Raw genomic sequence first — 10,525 nt, 5'->3', positions numbered from 1 at the left:
TGAGTTTTAGATGGTGGGCAGACATCCAGATGGTGATGTCCTGAAGACAGGAGGAGACACGAGCCTGAAGGGAGGGAGAGAGAGCAGGGTCAGGGATGTAGATTTGGGTGACATCAGCGCAGAGATGATAGTTGAAGCCATGGGAGTTAATTAGGTCACCAAGGAAGTGGGGTAGATAGAGAACAGAAGGGGACCAAGAACTAGCCCTTGAGGAACCCCTAAAGTTAGGGGATGGGAGGGGGGGAGGTGCCCCCAAAGGAAACTGAGAATGAATGGCCGGAGATAAGAGGAGAACCAGGAGAGGATGGAGTCTGTGAAGCCAAGGCTGGATAGCGTGTTGAGGAGAAGGGGGTGGTCCACAGTGTCGAAGGCAGCTGTGAGGTCAAAGAGGATTAAGATAGAATAGAAGCCGTTGGGTTTGGCAAGAAGGAGGTCACTAGTGATCTTTGAGAGGGCAGTTTCGGTTGAGTGTAGGGGACAGAAGCCAGACTGGAGGGAGTCAAGGAGAGAGTTGGAGTTGAGGAATTCGAGGCAGCGGGTGTAGACGGCTCGTTCTAGGAGTTTGGAAAAGAATGGTAGGAGGGAGATAGGGCGATTACTAGAACGGGAGGTGGGTTCAAGAGAGGGCTTTTTTTTGGATGGGGAGAAGTGGGCATATCTGAAGGCAGAGGGGAAGGAACCAGTGGAGAGTGAGCAGTTGAAGATGGAAGTGAAGGCGTGGAGGAGGGAAGGGGCGAGAAATTTCATAAAATGAGAGGGATTGGCGTCTGAAGCCCACAGGTGGATGGAGTAGCACTTGAGAGGAGGGAAGAGATCTCATCTGAAGATACTGCTGGGAAGGATGGGAGAGTAGCCGAGAGGGTTGAGAGCAGGATGGTTGGAGGACAGGGAGGAGTGAATTCGAGGAGCTCAGACCTGGTGGAATTTATTTTACTAATGAAGCAGGAGGCCAGATAGTTGGGGGTGATAGATAGAGGAGGGGGAGGAACAGGGGACCTGAAAAGGGAGTTAAATATATGGAAGAGCTGAAGGGGATGACGGGCATGTGTGTCAGTAAGGGAGGAGAAACAGTTTTGCCTGGCAGCGGAAAGGATAGAGTTAAGGCAGGATACGATAAACATGAAGTGAACAAGATTTGCTTAGTGTTTAGACTTTCGCCAGCAGCGTTCAGCAGCTCAAGCATAAGAGTGAAGGAGGCGAACAGTGGCAGTGATCCAGGGCAGTGGCTTAGTGGTACGAGAGCGGCTAATGAAAAGGGGAGCGAGCGAGTTGAGCTGAGTAGAGAGGGTAGCGTTGAGAACAGTAATCTGGTCATAAAGATTTGGTATAGAGGAAAGAGAGGCGAGGTGGGGTGTGATGCGCTGAGAAAGATGGATGGGGTGGAGAGAGTGGAGGTCTCTGTGAGGTAGTAATATAGATTTACAGGGGAAAAGAGTGTGAGTGAGGAGGCAGGTGAGAAGGTTATGATCAGAGAGAGGGATTTCAGAGTTGGTGAGGGTGTAGATATGTCAGCGGTAGGAGATGATGAGGTAGAGAGTGTCACCAAGTTGGTAAGTGGGAGAGGTGGGGTGGAGCAGGAGGTTGGCAGCGTCAAGGAGAAATAGAAGGCGGGCGGCAGAGAAGTCACCAGGGACATCCATGTGGATGTTGAAGTCTCCGAGGATCAGAGTGGGCACGGAAAAGGAGAGGAGGAAGGTGAGAAAGGGGTCATAATCTTTAAAAACGTTGGAGGAGGGGACGGGGGGGGCGGTAGATAATGGCTACAAGAATTCATTCATTCATTCATTCATTCAATCGTATTTATTGAGTGTTTACTGTGTGCAGAGTACTGTAATAAGCGCTTGGGAAGTACAAGTTGGCAACAAATAGCGACTGTCTCTACTCAGCAGTGGGCTCGTAGTCTAGAAGGGGGAGACAAAGAACAAAACAAAACATATTAACAAAATAGAATAAGTAGAATAAATATGTACAAGTAAAATAAATAAATAGAGTAATAAATACGTACAAACATATATACATATATATATAGGTGCTGTGGGGAAGGGAAGGAGGTAAGGCGGGGGGGATGGAGAGTGGGAGGAGGGGGAGAGAAAGGAGAAGGCTCAGTCTGGGAAGGCCTCCTGGAGGTGGTGATCTCTCAGTAGGGCCTTGAAGGGAGGAAGAGAGCTAGATTGGCGGATGTGCGGAGGGAGGGCATTCCAGGCCAGGGGGATGACGTGGGCCGGGGTTCGACGGCGGGACAGGCGAGAATGAGGAACGGTGAGGAGATTAGCGGCAGAGGAGCAGAGGGTGCGGGCTGGGCTGTAGAAGGAGAGAAGGGAGGTGAGGTAGGAGGGAGCTAGGTGATGGAGAGCCTTGAAGCCGAGGGTGAGGAGTTTCTGCCTGATATGTAGGTTGATTGGTAGCCACTGGAGTTTTTGGAGGAGGGGAGTAACATGCCCAGAGCGTTTCTGGACAAAGACAATCCGGGCAGAGGCGTGTAGTATGGATTAAAGTGGGGAGAGACAGGAGGATGGGAGATCGTAGAGGAGGCTGATACAGTAATCCAGACGGGATAGGATAAGAACTTGAACGAGCAGGGTAGAGGTTTGGATGGAAAGGAAACGTCGGATGGTGGCAATGTTGCGTAGGTGAGACCGGCAGGTTTTAGTGACGGCTTGGATGTGAAGGAGGAACGAGAGAGCGGAGTCGAGGTCTGGAGTGGGGGTAGAGGCGAATAATGTGGGCTTCAAAGCAGGGGAAGGAAAGGGAAGGGGGAGGAGGGATAGTGTGAAAGCGACATTGGGGAGCGAGAAGGATACCGACACCCCCTCCTTTTCCTGTGAGTCTGGGGGAGTATGAGAAAAAGAAGCCTTCACTGGACAGAGCAGTAGAAGAGACCGTGTCATCCGGAGAGAGCCATATTTCAGTTAGGGCGAGGAGTAGAGAGCTGAAAAGGAATAGGTCCAGGATGAAAGGGAACTTTCCTATAATGGAACGGGAGTTCCAAAGGCCACACTTGGAAGCAGCTGTGGAGGGAGGGGAGGGAGGGGGAAGGGTGCGAGGGGTGGGGAGGGCTTGGATTAGGATGAGTTGGCGGGAGCCTGGGCGGGGAGAGAGGGAAGAGGGCTGGCGATGAGAAAGGAGAAATGGGATGGGGTGGGGCCTGGAAGTAGGGGAGGGAGGGGGTTGGAGGGGAGGAGTTGAGGGTTGGCGCTGGGACAGAGGGATTCTGGGGAGGGCGAGGGGTGGGGTGGGGAAAAGGGAGGGAAAGAGCTGGGTGAGAGAGGGAAAGGGGAAGGTTAGGAATAGGAATGGCAGTTGGGGGCAGGGGAATTGATAGTTCATGGTGAGTTCAGCAAGGTAAATGACAACACAGCGGGAAGTTAACAATTAGCATGCAGTAGCAATAATGCAGTAGCAATAATAAGATAAGTAGGCGATGACATCACAGAGAGCAGTTAACAATTAACAAGCCCACAACCTTGGTGTTATCCTCGACTCTGCTCTTTCGTTCACTCCTCACATCCAATCCGTCACCAAAAACTGCCGGTCTCACTTCCGCAACATAGCCAAGATCTGTCCTTTCCTCTCCATTCATTCATTCATTCAATCGTATTTATTGAGCGCTTACTGTGAGCAGAGCACTGTATTAAGCGCTTGGGAAGTACAAGTTGGCAACATGTAGAGACGGTCCCTACACAGCAGCGGGCTCACAGTCTAGAAGGGGGAGACAGACAACAAACAAAACATATTAACAAAATAAAATAAATAGAATAAATATGTACAGATAAAATAAATAAATAGAGTAATAAATGAGTAAATAAATAGAGTAATAAATAAAGTACTAATGAATTGGGAGGCCAGATCGTTGGGGGTGAGGAAAGGAGGAGGGGGAGGAACAGGGGGCCTGAGAAGGCAGCTCAATGTACGGAAGAGCTGACGGGGGTGATGGGCATGGGTGTCTATAAGGGAGGAGAAATAATTTTGTCTGGCAGAGGAGAGGGCATAGTTAAGGCAGGATAGGATAAACTTGAATTGAACGAGTTTGGCATGGTGTTTAGACTTTCGCCGTCAGCGTTCATAGGCTCGAGCATAAGAGCAAAGGAGGCGGACAGGGCTGTGGGTTAGTGGTACGAGAGCGGCGATGGGAAAGGGGAGCGAGGGAGTCGAGATGAGTAGAGAGGGTGGAGTTGAGAGCCGTAATCTGATCATCAAGATTGGGTAGAAAGGAAAGGGAGGCGAGGTGGGGTGTGAGGCGCTCAGAAAGATCGATGGGGTCGAGAGAGCGGAGGTCTCTGTGAGGTAGTAATATAGATTTACAGGGGAGAGGAGTGTGAGTGCGGAGGCAGGTGAGAAGATTATGATCAGAGAGAGGGATTTCAGAGTTGGTGAGGGTGGAGATAGTGCAGCGGTAGGAGATGATGAGGTCGAGGGTGTGACTAAGTTGGTGAGTGGACGAGGTGGGGTGGAGTAAGAGGTTGGCAGCGTCAAGGAGAGATAGAAGGTGGGCGGCAGAGGAGTCACCAGGGTTATCCATGCGGATGTTGAAGTCTCCTAGGATCAGAGTGGGCATGGAAAAGGAGAGAAGGAAGGTGAGGAAGGGGTCAAAGTCGTTAAAGAAGTTGGGGGGGGCGGGGGGGCGGTGGATGACGGCTACAAGAATCTGGAGGGGGTGGTAGAGGCGAATAATGTGGGCTTCAGAGGAAGGGAAGGAAAGGGAAAGGGGAAGAGGGATAGTACGAAAGCGACATGGGAGGTGAGAAGGAAACCAACACTACCTCCTTTTCCGGTGAGTCTGGGGGAGTGGGAGAAGAAGCCTACACTGTAGAGAGAGCAGAAGAGACCGTGTCGTCCGGAGAGAGCCATGTTTCAGATATGGCTAGGAACAGTAGAGAGCTGGAAAGGAATAGATCCAGGATGAAAGGGAGCTTACCTATAACGGAGCGGGGGTTCCAGAGGCCACACTTAGCAGCAGCTGTAGAGGGAGGGGAGGGAGGGGGAAGGGTGCGAGGGGTAGGGAGTGTTTGGTTTGGGATCAATCAATCAATCAATCAATCGTATTTATTGAGCGCTTACTATGTGCAGAGCACTGTACTAAGCGCTTGGGAAGTACAAATTGGCATCACATAGAGACAGTCCCTACCCAACAGTGGGCTCACAGTCTAAAAGGGGGAGACAGAGAACAGAACCAAACATACCAACAAAATAAAATAAGTAGGATAGAAATGTACAAGTACAAGTAAAATAAATAAATAAATAAATAAATAAATAGAGTAATAAATATGTACAACCATATATACATATATACAGGTGCTGTGGGGAAGGGAAGGAGGTAAGACGGGGGGATGGAGAGGGGGACGAGGGGGAGAGGAAAGAAGGGGCTCAGTCTGGGAAGGCCTCCTGGAGGAGGTGAGCTCTCAGCAGGGCCTTGAAAGGAAGAAGAGAGCTAGCTTGGCGGATGGGCAGAGGGAGGGCATTCCAGGCCCGGGGGATGACGTGGGCAAGGGGGTCGATGGCGGGACAGGCGAGAGCGAGGTACAGTGAGGAGATTAGTGGTGGAGGAGCGGAGGGTGCGGGCTGGGCAGTAGAAGGAGAGAAGGGAGGTGAGGTAGGAGGGGGCGAGGTGATGGACAGCCTTGAAGCCCAGGGTGAGGAGTTTCTGCTTGATGCGCAGATTGATCGGTAGCCATTGGAGGTTTTTGAGGAGGGGAGTAATATGTCCAGAGCGTTTCTGGACAAAGACAATCCGGGCAGCAGCATGAGCTAGATAGATTGGGATGAGTTGGCGGGGGCCTAGGCGGGGAGAGTGGGAAGAGGGGTGGTGATGAGAAAGGAGAACTGGAATGGGGTGGGGGCTGGAGGAGGGGAGTAAGGGGGCTGGGAGGGAGGACTTGAGGGTTGGCGCTGGTACAGAGGGATCCTGGGGAGGGGGAAAGGGGAAGGGGCGGGGTGGGGAAAAGGGAGGGAAAAAGCTGGGTAGGAGGGGGAAGAGGAAGATGAGGAATGGAAATGGCAGTTGGGAGCAAAGGAATTGATAGTTCATGGTGAGGTCAGCAGGGTAAATGACAGCACAGCGGGAGGTTAACAATTGAAATGCAGAAGCAAAAACATAGTAACAATGATAGAAGTACGAGATGGCATCACAGAGGGTAGTTAACAATTAACATGCTATGGAAATAATAAAATAGGCAGATGATAATGTCATAAAGAGCAGATAACTACTATGCTTAGCTTAAGCGCTTAGTACAGTGCTCTGCACATAGTAAGCGCACATTAAATACGATTGATGATACTATGTGATGGCAAAAAATAAGAAGATGATGGCATCGCAGACAGCAGTTAAAAATTGATATACGATGGCAGTAAAATAAGCAGGTGGTGACATCATCAAGAGTCGTTAGCAGTTAACATTCGGTGGGAATAATAAAATAAGCAGACGATGACATCGCATAGAGCAGTTAACAATTAACATGCAGAAGCGACCATGATTTATCCATAGGTCAGTCAAAACAGGTCAAAGAGGTTAATGGCCAGCAGAATCCCGGGGCTCTTGACAAACTTGTCTCGAGGTGGAGGAGGATGTAGTCCTATGGATGGCAGCTCTGGAGTAGGGTGGAACTGTTAAGGGGGGATCAGGGAGCGGAAATGCCTGGGGAGAGGAGTGAACGGCCAAATAGCATGGGAAGGCTGACTAGGTGCGAATGAGGTTGTCGTTAAAGTAACTTGGTGATAACAAGGGTCTTTTTACCGGGGTACAGGAGGCGGGGGGGCGGGGGGGAATCAGTCAGGTCCGGATCGGGAAGCGGGGAGTGGGGGCTCCTCAAGGATGGTCGCTTAAGCGGTGTGGGGGGTGGTGGAATCAGGGGGACACAATGACTCACGGACGAGCAAGGGGATATAATGATTCGTGGACGAGCAACGGGATACAGAAAACCGTGAACAAGTAGGGGGACACAATGTCCCGTGATCCCAGTTGGCTACTTGGACAGAGTGGAGGTGGCTTCTACGGGGTGAGTGTAGGGATGACAGGGGGGTGGGAGCCCAGTCCAAGGGCCTCGGAGTAGTCGGTCGTGGATGCAGATGCCCGAGTCGGGGGCCGCCAGGAGCCCGGCCGCGGGCCATAAGCTCCCGATAGCAGGCTGCTGGGGACGGACAGACGGATGGAGGGAGGGTGGGGGAGCCCCGGCTCTCCCGGCGGCATCCGGAGGACAGGATCTTTCCGGGAGCAGCGGGGCCACGCGGTGTGATGGTGGGCGGGCGGCGGGCCTCTCGGGAAAGGAGTCCCGGGCTTCTATGGCGGATCTCTGCGGAGAGGATCTTACCGGGAGCAGCAGGGCCACGCGGTGTGATGGCGGGTGGGCCTTTCGGGAACGGAATCCCGGGTTTCTATGGCGGCGCTCTGGGGAGAGGATCCTTCCGGGAGCAGCAAGGCCGCGCGGTGTGATTATGGGCCGACTCCTCGGGAACGGGATCCCGGGCTTCTATGGCGGCGCTTTGGGAAAGAAAGAAGACGTGACTATCTGGAGAGCCTCCCGGCTACTTGCGACAGAGTGAACGGGGCGGGGGGGGGGGGTTGTGCCCTGTCCCCTTTTAGAAGTTTCGCCGACAATCTGGGGGCGGAGGAATGAAGACACGACCCGAATCCAGGGGAGACCAGCAAATCCCACCTCGGGCCGGACCTGGTGAGTCTGAGCCGGGAGCTCGTTATGGGCAGGGAATATGTCTGCTTATTCTGTTGTATTATAGTCTCCCAATCGCTTAGTGCAGGGTTCTGCGCATAGTAAGCGCTCAGTAAATATCATTGAATGAGTGAAAAGAGGTTGTGGGGAGAAGAAGGTGTTCACCGTGGGAAATTCATGGGAAACAAATGATAATATTAGGAGGGCACTGAAGAGATTAAGAGAGTTGTAATCTTACACAACCACCCCAGTCCAATAGAAGCCTTACTGAAGGTCCGTCTCCTCCAAGAGGCCTTCCCTGAATAAGCCCTCTTTTCCTCTTCTCCCACCTCTTCTGCGTCACCCTGATTTGTTCCTTTTACTCGCCCCACCCTCAGTCCCGCAGTACTTATGTATATACCCCTAATTCATTTATTTATATTAATGTCTGTCTCCCACTCTAGATTGTGAGCTCGTTGTGGGCAGGGAATGTGTCTATCAAAGTTTGGCAATGTAGTCTCCCAAGGGCTTAATTCAGTGTTTGCACATAGTAAGAGCTCAATAAATATGGTTGATTGATCGACTTGATGCACTGGAGGCATTCCAGACCGGTGGAATGGTGTGAGCTAGTGGTCACTGAGCAGCATGGCTGGAATCTGGGGGTCAAAACGACGTGGGTATAGGACGAATTTCGGAGTGGATGGCCTTGGGCAAGTTGCTTCATTTCTCTGGGCCTCCTTTCTCCTGTTGTCCCTCCTACTTAGTCTGTGAGCCCCATGTGTGACACCTGTCTGCTCTGTGACCTTGGACAAATCACTTAACTTCTCTGTGCCTCAGTTACCTCATCTGTAAAATGGGGATTAAGACTGTGAGCCCCACGTGGGACAACCTGATTACCTTGTATCTACCCCAGTGCTTGGAACAGTACGTGGCTCATAGTATGTGCTTAACGAAGACCTTATTATTATCATTATTATTAGGTAACTGAGGCACAGAGCAGTGATGGGATAGGAAAGAATCGGAGGGTGTGGTGGTGGTGAAGTCAAGACCTAGTTATGATTCTTACTTCCTGTATTCATTCAGAATTTACAATGGGCTATAACACTATTGAAAACGCTGAGGTTGATATGGGAGACTGTAAGCTTGTCGACTGACTAATCCTATTGTGGGCAGGAAATGTGTCGGTTATATTGCCATAAAAGTGATTCAAGCAGCTCAGCCCTGCTAAGAGACAGGTGCTTAGGTAGGTCTAGTTTCCAGTGCTTCGTTCAGTGCTTTGGCACACGCTCCCTTCTCTCATTCCTTCCTTCCTTCATTCAATCGTATTTATTGAGCGCTTATTGTGTGCAGAGCACTGTACTCCTTCTACAGCCCAGCCTGAACACTCCAATCTTCTGTCGCTAACCTTCTCACCGTGCCTCTATATCGCCTGTCCCGCTTTCAACCTCTGGCCCACGTCCTACCTCTGGCCCGGAATACCCTCCCTCCTCAACTCTGCCAAAAGATCACACTTCCCCCCTTCAAAGCCCTACTGAAGGCACAGCTCCTCCAAGAGGCCTTCCCAGACTAGCCCCCCCTTTCCTCAGCTCCCCCTCCTGTCCATATCACCTCAACCCACTCCCTTTGCTCTTTCCCACCTCCCCACCCCACAGCACTTATTTATGTACATATGTATAATTCTTTTTATTTATATTGATACCTGTTTACTTGTTTTGATGTCTGTCTTGCCCCTTCTAGACTGTAAGCCCTGTGTGGGCAGGGATTGGCTCTATTGCTGAATTGTACTTTCCAAGCGCTTAGTACAGTGCTCTACACACAGTAAGTGCTCGATAAATTCGATTGAATGAATGAATATTTCACTCTCCCTAGCAATTAGTCCAGTGCTCTGCATACAGTAAGCACTCAATAAGTACAATTCATTCATTCATTCATTCAACCGTATTTATTGAGCGCTTACTGTGTGCAGAGCATTGTACTAATGGCTTCCCGAAGTACAGTTCAGCAATAGAGACAATCCAACAGAATAAGCGTGGCTCATTGGAAAGAGCACGAGTTTGGGAGTCAGAGGTCATGGGTTCTAACCCCAGCTCCACCACTTGTCAGCTGTGTGACTTTGGGCAAGTCGCTTTACTTCTCTGAGCCTCAGTTACCACATATGTAAAATGGAATTAAGACTGTGAGCCCCACGTGGGACAGCCTGATCACCTTGTATGCCCCCAGAGCGTAGATCAGTGCTTCACATATAGTAAGCACTTACCAAATGCCATCATTTTTTAAATCCTTGCCCATAACTGGCTCACAGTCTAGAATGGGCGAGACAGTCCTCAATACAAGTAAACAGGCATAAGTTACCTTCATCATAAATAAATAGAATTATACATATAAACATAATATTAATAAAAATAAATAGAATTAGTATAAATACGTACACATATACACAGGTGTTGTGGGGCGGGAGCAAAGGGAATGAGTCAGGGCAATGAGGAGGGGAGAGGGAGCAGAGGAACATGGGGGCTTAATCCGGGAAGGCCTCCTGGAGGAGGTGAGCTTTCAATAGGTTTTTAAAGGGGGGAAGTATGCTAGTTTGGTGGATTTGAGGAGGGAGGGCGTTCCAGGTCAAAGGAATTGATTGACTCACTGACGGAGAATGAACAGATAGGACACAGTCCCTGACCTACATGGGGCTTCCAGGCCAACAGGTGGGGAGAGCAAATAAAACCTCCCCGTGTAACATAGAAATCCTAAGCACCAAGGGAATAGGTGACTTGCCCAAGGTCTCAGGACACTAGCAGTGCAGAGATCAGATCCCATATCTACTGACTAACAAGTCCGTGCCCTTTCCACTAGGACACCCTTCTGCGCACCGGACTAGCAGACAATGAACC

Source organism: Tachyglossus aculeatus, unplaced genomic scaffold (genome assembly GCF_015852505.1).
Source record: "Tachyglossus aculeatus isolate mTacAcu1 unplaced genomic scaffold, mTacAcu1.pri scaffold_201_arrow_ctg1, whole genome shotgun sequence".
In the NCBI taxonomy this organism is placed as follows: Eukaryota; Metazoa; Chordata; class Mammalia; order Monotremata; family Tachyglossidae; genus Tachyglossus; species Tachyglossus aculeatus.
Note: the sequence above shows the minus strand (reverse complement) of the source record.